The sequence below is a fragment of the Balaenoptera physalus genome, assembly GCF_965194825.1.
Source record: "Balaenoptera physalus genome assembly, chromosome: 12".
Taxonomy (NCBI): Eukaryota; Metazoa; Chordata; class Mammalia; order Artiodactyla; family Balaenopteridae; genus Balaenoptera; species Balaenoptera physalus.
Window position 1 is genome coordinate 41,184,283 of NC_138897.1, and position 12,172 is coordinate 41,196,454.

The 12,172-nt window shown below is 35.6% G+C and overlaps 1 long non-coding RNA gene across 1 annotated transcript in view; it reads left to right on the forward strand.

Annotated features, from left to right (window-relative positions):
• LOC309639221 overlaps positions 1-12,172 on the forward strand; it is a 1,112,218-nt gene that overhangs the window by 178,346 nt on the left and 921,700 nt on the right. The gene's annotated exons all lie outside the window — the stretch shown is intronic.

Sequence of the window (12,172 nt, forward strand, 5' to 3'; positions counted from 1 at the left end):
TATATCTTAGTACACAAAAGGTAGAAACAGAGATTACTACCTCAACTATCCTGCTTCTCTCATTTCTCTTCTCAGATTTCCATACAAAACGACAGTATTTCTATTCCTACTATAAATCTACCATTTCAGAAAACAACAAGAACACTTAAAACCAAAATAACTGTGTTCTAATGCTGCCTTTTTAGTTCCATGATGTTTGGTTTATTAATTAGTTCTCTGTCTTTGTTTTGTCATGTATACAGATTGCAACTGGTCTAGATAATTCATAAAGTCTCTTTTAATTCTAAATTTATGAGGACTAGTTTTTAGCATAGGTCAAATAGAAGCTCACTCAAATATGACCAGTGATGATCAAGGTGCCAGAAATTCTTCTAGAAAAAAGCCATCTTTGTATTGACAACTGACCTATCTTGTCTTCTTTTAATAACCAAATTTCTGTGGGAAACTGTGGCCTTTGGTCTTTGACCCTAAATTGTGAGAGTATAACATCTCCTTTGTCTTGATAGCCTCAAGCCTATGAGAAATACTTCAGGACTAGAGGGAGTCAAGAGGACACAAAACAGAAGTAAAGTTATTTATTGATAACCTACATACGTTATAAATGGCTCTCTTCAGCATTAATATTTTTCTAAGGGCCAGCTTGAATGATAATATATAACCCAATCAGATATCAAAGGAAGCACATTTGCAAATGGGGGTTGAAGAGCAACTAGGTGTTAGAGCTGCAGAAATCCACATATTAATTTCTGAATCTCAGATTTCTATATACACAACAGTTAAATTCATTTCCAACCTTGTTAACAAGAATTTTGAAGAGACAAATAATTGATGTCTCTGACATATTACAGCATGGAAGCAAGAAGTCAAAAGTCTAATTAAGTAAACTTGTTCCAAGTGTATATATTAGTCAGGGCTAAAAGTGTCACCAGGTTGATGAATGTATAAATCTTTCAAGAAGTATTTGAATGTTTCCCTCACAGTCATTCATGCCCAGATATACATAGTTTTCCATGCGAGGCTATAAGAGTAAGGCATTTCAAAAACTATTTTGTTTTTACTGTGAAATATAGCATGTACTGACATAACACATAAAGGTACCAATTAATAAATTATTATGAAGCAAAAACCCATTTAAGTTGGTCTAGAAATGCAAAGTTGTCAACACTCCAGAAGGTTCTGAGTGACTTCCCAATAACCCCACTTCCCCTCCCTTTCAAAGTAAAGTTAAAGATAATTTTTAACTCTGTGATAATTTTCTTCTTGTTTTCTTTTGGAGTTCTATCACTTTAGTACACATCTCTAAACTCTTTAAGTTAGTTTTGCTTGGTTTATGAGAGCTATCCATGTTGATTTATGTCACTATAACTTGTTCAGTTTTATTTTGTACTATTCCGTTGTAAGACTGTACCACAATCTATGCATTCACTCTTTTAATGTAGACAATTGAGTTGTTTGGAGCTATTTCAAAACAATACTGTTATGAGCATTGTGTACATGACTACTGATATGTATATGTATGTACACACAATTTGGGGAGTATATCTAGGAACAATGTGTTTTTTTGTTTTTTGTTTTATGAATTTAATTTTATTTATTTTTTTTATAAGGAGGTTCTTATTAGTCATCCATTTAATACACATCAGTGTGTACATGTCAATCTCAATCTCCCAATTCATCACAGTAAAACCCCCACCCCCTGCCGCTTTCCCCCCTTAGCGTCCATAAGTTTGTTCTCTACATGTGTATCTAAATTTCTGTCCTGCAAATCGGTTCATCTGTACCATTTTCCTAGGTTCCACATATATGCGTTAATATACGATATTTGTTTTTCTCTTTCTGACTTACTTCACTCAGTATGACAGTCTCTAGATCCATCCACGTCTCTACAAATGACCCAATTTCGTTCCTTTTTATGGCTGAGTAATATTCCATTGTATATATGGACCACATCTTCTTTACCCATTCATCTGTCGATGGGCATTTAGGTTACTTCCATGACCTGGCTATTGTAAATACTGCTGCAATGAACAATGGGGTGCATGTGTCTTTTTGAATTATGGTATTCTCTGGGTATATGCGCAGTAGTGGGATTGCTGGGTCATATGGTAATTCTATTTTTAGTTTTTTAAGGAACTTCCATACTGTTCTCCATAGTGGCTGTATCAATTTACATTCGCACCAATGGTGCAAGAGGGTTCCCTTTCCTTCACACCCTCTCCAGCATTTGTTGTTTGTAGATTTTCTGATGATGCCCATTCTAACTGGTGTGAGGTGATACCTCATTGTAGTTTTGATTTGCATTTCACTAATAATTAGTGATGTTGAGCTCCTTTTCATGTGCTTCTTGGCCATATGTATGTCTTCTTTGGAGAAATGTCTCTTTCGGTCTTCTGCTCATTTTTAGATTGGGTTATTTGTTTCTTTAATATTGAGCTGCATGAGCTGTTTATATATTTGGGAGATTAATCCCTTGTGTGTTGATTCATTTGCAAATATTTTCTTACATTTTAAGGGTTGTCTTTTCGTCTTGTTTATGGTTACCTTTGCTATGCAAAAGCTTTTAAGTTTCATTAAGTCCAATTTGTGTATTTTTCTTTTTATTTCCATTAATGTAAGAGGTGGATCAAAAAATATCTTGCTGTGATTTATGTCAAAGACTGTTCTTCCTATGTTTTCCTCTAAGAGTTTGATAGTGTCCTGTTTTACATTTAGTTCTCTAATCCATTTTGAGTTTATTTTTGTGCATGGTGTTAGGGAGTGTTCTAATTTCATTCTTTTATGTGTAGCTGTCCAGTTTTCCCAGCACCACTTATTGAAGAGACTGTCTTTTCTCCATTGTATATCCTTGCCTCCTTTGTCATAGATTAGTTGACCATACATGCATGGGTTTATCTCTGGGCTTTCCATCTTGTTCCATCGATCTATGTTTCTGTTTCTGTGCCAGTACCATATTGTCTTGATTACTGTAGCTTTGTAGTATAGTATGAAGTCAGGGAGTCTGATTCCTCCAGCTCCGTTTTTTCTCTCGAGACTGCTTTGGCTATTCAGGGTCTTTTGTGTCTCCATACAAATTTTAAGATTTTTTGTTCTAGTTCCATAAAAAATGCCATTGGTAATTAGACAGGGATTGCAGTGAATCTGTAGATTGCTTTGGGTAGTATAGTCATTTTCACAGTATTGATCCTTCCAATCCAAGAACATGGTATATCTCTCCATCTGTTGGTATCATCTTTAATTTCTTTCATCAGTGTCATATAGTTTTCTGCATACAGGTCTTGTCTCTCTAGGTAGGTTTATTCCTAGGTATTTTATTCTTTTTTTGCAATGGTAAGGGGGAGTTTTTCCTTAATTTCTCTTTCAGATTTTTATCATTAGTGTATAGGAATGCAAGAGATTTCTGTGCATTAATTTTGTATCCTACAACTTTACCAAATTCATTGATTAGCTTTAGTAGTTTTCTGGTGGCATTTTTAGGATTGTCTATGTATAGTATCATGTCATCTGCAAACAGTGACAGTTTTACTTCTTCTTTTCCAATTTGTATTCATTTTATTTTTTTTTCTTCTCTGATTGCCATGGCTAGGACTTCCAAAACTATGTTGAATAATAGTGGTGAGAGTGGACATCCTTGTCTTGTTCCTGATCTTAGAGGAAATGCTTTCAGTTTTTCACCATTGAGAATGGTGTTTGCTCTGGGTTTGTCATATATGGCCTTTAGTATGTTGAGGAAAGTTCCCTCCATGCCCACTTTCTGGAGAGTTTTTATCGTAAATGGGTGTTGAATTTTGTCCAAAGCTTTCTCTGTATCTATTGAGATGGTCATATGGGTTTTATTGTTTAATTTTTTAATCTAGTGTATCACATTGATTGATTTGCATATATTGAAGAATCCTTGCATCCTTGGTGTAAATCTCACTTGATCACGGTGTATGATCCTTTTAATGTTCTGTTGGATTCTGTTTGCTAGTATTTTGTTGAAGACTTTTGCATCTATGCTCTTCAGTGTTATTGGTCTGTAATTTTCTTTTTTTTTAGTATCTTTGTCTGGTTTTGGTATCAGGGTGATGGTGGCCTCGTAGAATGAGTTTGGGAGTGTCCCTTCCTCTGCAATTTTTTGGGAGAGTTTGAGAAGGATGTGTTTTAGCTCTTCTCTAAAGTTTGATAGAATTCACCTGTGAAGCCATCTGGCCCTAGGCTTTTGTTTGTTGGAAAATTTTTAATCTCAGTTTCAATTTAATTTCTCGTGATTGGTCTGTTCATATTTTCTATTTCTTCCTGGTTCAATCTTGGAAGGTTATACCTTCGTAAGAATTTGTCCATTTCTTCCAGGTTGTCCATTTTATTGGTATAGAGTTGCTTGTATTAGTGTCTTATCATGCTTTGTATTTCTGTGGTGTCCATTGCAACTTCTCCTTTTCATTTCTAATTTTATTGATTTGAGTCCTCTCCCTCTTTTTCTTGATGAGTCTGGCTAAATGTTTATCAATTTTGTTTGTCTTCTCAAAGAACCAGCTTTTAGTTTTATTGATCTTTGCTACTGTTTTCTTTGTATCTATTTCATTTAATTCTGCTCTGATCTTTATGATTTCTTTCCTTCTACTAACTTTGGGTTTTGTTTGTTCTTCCTTCTCTAATTAGGTGTAAGGCTAGATCATTTGAGATTTTAGGTGTAAGGTTATATTTTTTATTTGAGATTCTTCTTGTTTCTTGAGGTAGGCTTGTATTGCTATAAAATTACCTCTTAGAACTGCTTTTGCTGCGTCCCATAGGGTTTGGATTGTTGTGTTTTCATGGTCATTTGTTTCTAGGTATTTTTTGATTTCCTCTTTGATTTCTTCAGTGATTTCTTGGTTATTTAGTAATGAATTGTTTATCCTTCATGTGTTTGTGTTTTTTACTTTTGTTTCCCCATAGTTGATTTCTAATCTCTTAGCATTGTGGTCAGAAAAGATGCTTGATGTGATTTCAATTTTCTTAAATTTACCGAGGCTTGATTTTGACCCAAGATGTGATCTGGAGACTGTTTCATGTGCATTTACGAGGAAAGTGTAATCTGCTGTTTTCAGATGGAATGTCTTATAAATATCGATTAAATCTCTCTGGTCTATTGTGTCATTTAAAGCTTTTGTTTCCTTATTAATTTTCTGTCTGGATGATCACTGCATTGTTGTAAGTGAGTTGTTTAAGTCTCCCACTATTATTGTGTTACTGGTGATTTCCTCTTTTATAGCTGTTAGCATTTGCCTTATGTATTCAGGTGCTCCTATGTTGGCTGCTTAAGTATTTATAATTGTTATATATCTTCTTGGATTGATCCCTTGATCATTATGTAGTATCCTTCTTTGTCTCTTGTAATTTTATTTATTTTAAAGTCAATTTTATCTGATGTAGTATTGCTACTCCAGGTTTCTTTTGATTTCCACTTGTGTGGAATATATTTTTCCATCCCCTCACTTTCAGTCTGTATGTGTCCCTAGGTTTGAAGTGCGTTTCTTGTAAGCAGCATATATATGGGTCTTATTATTGTAGCAATTCAGCCATCCTGTGTCTTTTAGTTGGAGCATTTAATCCATTTATATTTAAGGTAATTATTGATATGTATGTTCCTATTACCATTTTCTTAATTGTTTTGGGTTTGTTTTTGTGGGTCCTTTTCCTCTCTTGTGTTTCCCATTTAGAGAAGTTCCTTTAGCATTTGTTGTAGACCTGGGTTGTTTGTATTGGATTGTCTTAGCTTTTGCTTGTCTGTAAAGCTTTTGATTTCTTCATCAAGTCTGAATGAGATCCTTGCCAGGTAGTATAATCTTGGTTATAGGGTTCTTCCCTTTCATCACTTTAAATATATCGTGCCATTCCCTTCTGGCTTATAGTGTTTCTGCTGAGAAATCAGCTGTTAGCCTTATGAGAGTTCCCTTTTGTGTTATTTGTCTTTTTTCCCCTGTTGCTTTTAATAATTTTTATTTTTCTTTATTATTTGCCAATTTGATTACTATGTGTCTCAGCATGTTTCTCCTTTGGTTTATCCTGTCTGGGACTCTCTGTGCTTTCTGGACTTGGGTGGTTATTTCCTTTCCCATATTAGGGAAGTTTTCAACTATAATCTCTTCTAATATTTTCTTGAGTCCTTTCTCTCTCTCTTCTCCTTCTGGAACCCCTGTAATGTGAATATTGGTGTGTTTAATGTTGTCCCAGAGGTCTCTTTGGCTGTCTTCCTTTTTTTTCATTCTATTTTCTTTATTCTGTTCCATGGTGGTGATTTCCACCATTCTGTCTTCCAGGTCACTTATCCGTTCTTTTGCCTCAGTTATTCTGCTATTGATTTCTTCCAGTGTATTTTTCATTTCAGTTATTGTGTTGTTTATCTCTGTTTGTTTGTTTTTAATTCTTCTAGGTCTTTGTTAAACATTTCTTGCATTTTCTTGATCTTTACCTACATTCTTTTTCTGATGTCCTGGATCATCTTCACTATCATTATTCTGAATTCTCTTTCTGTAAAGTTGCCTATCTTCACTTCACTCTAATTGTTTTTCTGGGGTTTTATCTTGTTCCTTCATCTGGTCATAGTCCTCTGCCTTTTCATTTTGTCTATGTTTCTGTGAATGTGGTTTTTGTTCCACAGTCTGCAGGATTGTAGTTCTTCTTGCTTCTGCTGTCTGTCCTCTGGTGGATGAGGTTATCTAAGAGTCTTGTGCAAGCTTCCTGAACTCCCCATAAGTTTTTTTTTTTTTTTAAATAACAGGCAACATTTTTTTTTTTAATAGCTACTTTATTTATTTATTTATTTATTTAGCTGTGTTGGGTCTTTGTTTCATGCGAGGGCTTTCTCTAGTTGCTGCAAGCGGGGGCCACTCTTCATCGTGGTGCGGGGACCACTCTTCATCGTGGTGCGCGGGCCTCTCACTATTGCGGCCCCTCCCATTGCGGGGCACAGGCTCCAGACGCGCAGGCTCAGCAGTTGTGGCTCACGGGCCCTGTTGCTCCATGGCATGTGGGATCTTCCCAGACCAGGGCTCGAACCGTGTCCCCGGCATTAGCAGGCAGATTCTCAACCACTGTTTCACCAGGGAAGCCCACCCCATAAGTTTTTAATACATGCTATTTGATTGGCTAACATTATAGGTCCAGCACTGATAATTCTCTTAATGTTGATAATTACACAAAAGTTGAAATGACAACTACCTAAGGAGGAAATTTTCAAACGTACATATCTGAAAAATGGCATTGCCATTATAATTTTTAGTACACAGTGAATCGTTAAAAGTCAACTCAAGATAAAACCAGTTGAAAGTTTCCCTTCCATGTGCTCCACTTTAGTTATAATTGATACAACAGAAGGCCTGATACTTAGGGGAAGTAGGGATAAAGATTATATGAAGTCTGTTACTATGAAGTTGGGTTATTTTTTCCTTTGGGTACTACAAAATGGTATTCTTCTGTAGAATTGAAGCTCTCTGGTTTTTCTATAAGTGTACTGGGAAGTCTATATTCCCAAAACAGAATTGGTAGTTTCCATATCAATGTGAAGAATTTTTTTTCACACTTTTGTAATTTTCTTCTCTACCATTTCCACCTGTACCAACACTGTCTCCATTGCTTCCCCTAGGAGCTTGTATTCTGTTAGAGAATTGCTTGTCCCAGGAAGGCATATTGTGTCTCATCTTGAAAAATGTCAATAAAAAAACAAATTATATTTGTTCTCTAAGATGTTTGCTACAAACCAATACTGATTAGTGTTATATGTGGCATCCACAAGAACAGTAATCAAGGTTATGTAGCATTGATTTTTACGGAGGTGAAGTCCCTTTGATGTATTACTCCATCAACACCTGCAATGACAAAATATGCACATGAAATTAATCCCAATTAATGATACTGTTTGCAGATAGCACTGGCTCTTTTATGTTGTAAAATAAATATTAATTTAGTGACTTTTTTTCACCTTTGGCAACTTATAGAGTTAAGGGAGACGACCTCTATTGATCAGTATCTTGAAATATAAAAGAAAGGTTAGACAACTGAAGGGGTCTTGAAAACTAGTTAATTGGGAGCAACTCCAGTCTTAAGGCATTATAGCACTATTGTATTATCATTGTTATCGTTAGCTTTTTTTATTTTTATTTTTTTAACATCTTTATTGAAGTATAATTGCCTTACATATCGTTAGCTTTGAACTCAGGTTTCTGAGAAAAAGTGCTCCATCCTGTATGACCTATATTTAATATTGACATTTACCACACATGAATTTATTGTACTTCTTCACATACCTTTTAGCTTAACCAATGTGTCTAACGGCCTTAGTCAGCCTCCTCTGAAACTGGGGGGGCGGGGGGGGAAGGAAATTCTTAAACCACATGATGACACACAGTTAAAACTGGGCAGTGGCATTTGTTGAGAGTTTTTTCTATTGTCTCTTTAGTCTTTTTAAAAATGCTGTGAAAATTTATATTCCCAGGGTGAGGAGAGAACATTCCAAAATTTTATTCTAAGATAACTGAAATTCATTATTTAATTCTTAAAACTTATACATAGGCATTACAATAAAACAGCCTTATATTGCACACATTTCTAAGCATACTGTTGGTGGGAGCTAGGGGAGCTATCTTGTATGTGTCATAATTATTTGTATAAACATTATATTGCACTTTAGAACAGGGGTATTTTGGGGAAGGATTTGTCCATATTCTAAATGGTCTCAGCAGTCTTTATCTTTCTAGCATTTTCATTGGCTTCTCAGGGTTCATCACATCTCTTTACAGATTCTAATAAATTGCCTAATTTCACATTTAATTGCCTACTTGAGATGAGACCTTCCATACTTTACAAAGACTTATAAATCTGTATTCTTACATTTCTGGACACTCAGAAATCAATCCTAACTTCTTAGGTATATGGTCAAATTCTAGATGACAAAGTTGATTGGGAGTCTGGCCTTGGGAGTTAACATCAACACCCTTCTTCCAGATTCACTTTAATGTATCATTCTTTTATTGAAATTACCATAACCCCTTAATTTATCTAATTGAAACTCTTGGGAAGACATGAGTTTACCTATGGCATTGACATTAAAACTATCAAGCAATGAACTGAGATTTTATAGTGAATTTTGATTTAAAAAATTATCAGTTCCACTCTCAACAGGCAATAACTTCTATTGTTTTATGTAAGATGACTAATTATTAATACCTCTAATGTTAAAATGTTCTCCAAGTAAATGCATATTAACATTCGGGCAATTGTTGAACAGCTGGCTGTGATGTGTCATCTGTCTCGGTGATACAATATTGTGATGGAGTGATGTATCATACTACAGGGAGATTAAGCTCTGAAATCAGATATTGTATTCATATCTAGCTTTTACAATTACTGGCTACATGACCTTAAGCTAGTTACGTATACTAACTTCCTTTATATCTCTTTTATACTTTTAAAATATTCCCCAGAGCAGAGCCCAATAAAAATAATTTCTGTCATTATACTTATTGTGAGAACTCAAAATGTTAAGGAGTTGTCACTAAAGGTTAGATAACATATTAATTATCTCCAGTCTTTACAATGACCCTTCAAGGTGAACTGATCACACTACATTCACTGTAAAATGGACCCCTTGTTCAGAAAAAAATTCAAGTGGTGCCAACTGTCAGTAAACCAGTTGTTGTATAAGCCTTCAACAGTAGTGCCAGCATAGGCACTGCCAACAGGGAAAGCAAATTCATACCCTGAGGAGAGAAAACTTATGGTAGGAATGAATTTCTATCCTCTAGAAGGTGGAAGGAATCTGATGTAATCAACTTGCCAGGTGGTTTGCTGTTCTTCTCAAGGGAAGGTACCACGTTGAGGCCTCAGCCCATTTCCACTGCTGACAGCACAACATTTGGCAGCAATGGTAGCCAAATCAGCTTGCTCATATGGAGTCTAGATGTGGGCTCATTTAGAGTCTCCATCTTTAAAACCACTGCTATTCCATCTGAGAGTTCATTGTGCAAATACTTGCAGAGGCTGATGACAGTTCTAACCAATAGCCAGTAGACAAGCCATTATGTTCACCTGGTGATTAAAAGTCTCCCCAGTGGGTGCTTTCTGGTGGGAACTGAAGTGAGAGAAAAAGATTGGCATACAATATGCTCAGTCCCACAAGTGTATCCACATGCCTCTTCCCAAGATCTTGTTGTCTTGGATTTTCAAATCTAACATTCCCCATGTCCCTGATTGATGGGCTAAACCCTAAGCCACTGTTTCTATATATCCTCACCTCAGTCATATCTTCCTCTATATAGAGTTCCCAACCAATTTTAATGTTTGAATTTCTGCCCACTGGAAGAATTTCCCTCACCTTTATGTTTTTCTGGCTGATTCCTTGTGTGACTGTGGTGAAAGTTGTACCAACATAGCAAACCAACCCACTCCTAAACCAGGTCTGGGTTTCTTCTTCTTCATCAAGTGGGAAAACTCTCAAGAGGTCATAAATGTGAGTTGAGAGAGAGAGGACAAGAGGTCATAAGTTGCAGCAAAGTGTCTGAACTAAGTGTATGTGTAACTAACTTGTGCCCTCTGAATATATTTCCATCATACAATGTTTGTTGCAAGGCCTGCACAACTTCCTAATATAGTGGGTATGTCAGTACCCAGCTCCTGAGGGAGAGCTCTTGCCACAAGGCTTTAATGCCAGTTATTGGATACCCAATCTCCACTAAGGATCATTTGCACACCTGGAGCTCCTTTTCAATGTCTCATGGAGTTCTCTGCCATAGATGAGAGGATCGCTGTTGCTTCAGCTGGAATTAGAGGTGGATATGATTTCAAAAGTTTGGGCAATAGAACAATTAACTATGCAATAGTCATCAATGAAAAAATATATTTAGTAAGAAACTATGATACCAAACATTCTTTTAGATGCTGTGAAATGCAAAAAGGCATAGGCTGTAAACTTAAGCAATTTGAATTAAAGCAGAGCCAAAACCAAAAGAGAGATAAGGAATTCAAGAAAAGCCACATTAGGCACTAGAAAACTGTGTAATACTAGCAATGAGATAAGAGAGGGTTTGTTAGCTAATTTTGCAGTCTGCACAATGATTTAAAAATTAGAACTTAAGGCTTCATACACAGGAAGCAAGAGCAAGTGATAGCTGCAGTTACTGAGTCCAGTGCAAGTCAAGAGTCTACAGTACTGATGGGTCAGAAACTCCACTCCGTTCAGGGGTAGCATGTTGAATTTAATGAGAGACCATGTGTGATTCTAGCACCAATGCTGGTGCTTCCAGAAAACTGTAGGGCCAGGTGGTTTAACATTTCAGGAGTTATTTCTTCTGATTTAGAAAGCCACTGAGCTTCCTTCCTGATCTTAAGGTTTTTTCTATAATTGGGAAATTAGATAAGATGATTGATGTAAAATATCCCTGGAAATTTTTCTTGTCTTTTTGTGATTATCTTGTACTTTCATATAGTATTTGCTAAACTCCGTGGCCATAATAATCATTCAGAAATGATCATTTGGTTTACATTAAAGTAAATTTTTTTAACTTTTATAAAATATGCTTATAAATATACTATGGCATTTATCACTGCTTCTACAGCTATACATTTTTAAGTGTAGCAAATTGTGAATATAGGAAAATACATCCAAGTATTTATTGAACAGATATTTTTGGATAAGATACTTGATTAGTAATTATACAGACCAGAAAATAAGGTTTCAGATACTATTTGTACTCCCAAGCATTTACAATCTAAACAGGTACTTAAGCTATATATAATGTATACACAATGGCACACCTGCATGACTACACACATTCACTCAAGGTGAAAAAAGTAGGGATTGAAATAACAAATACTGAAATATAAAAGATGCAACCAGTGCAAATATCTAACACTGACCATGGAATAGCAAATGATTAGGTTATATCATTAGTGAAGAATGTGGTGTTTGTGGACAGTGGGAGCTCTGAGCAATAGTCCTTGACATGGACCTTGGAAAATGGAAAGTATACAGTTATGAAAAGAGAATGGATAATAATATATAAACACAAACATAGCATAAATGAATGGAAGAGATGGGAGTTTAGAGGACTGAAGTGTATTCATTTGTTGAAGAAAAAGGCTTAATTGGAACAGAATGATGAGTTAATACTGGATTATAAAGGGAAGTGATTACCACAATGCAGAGCTAGATTTTCTA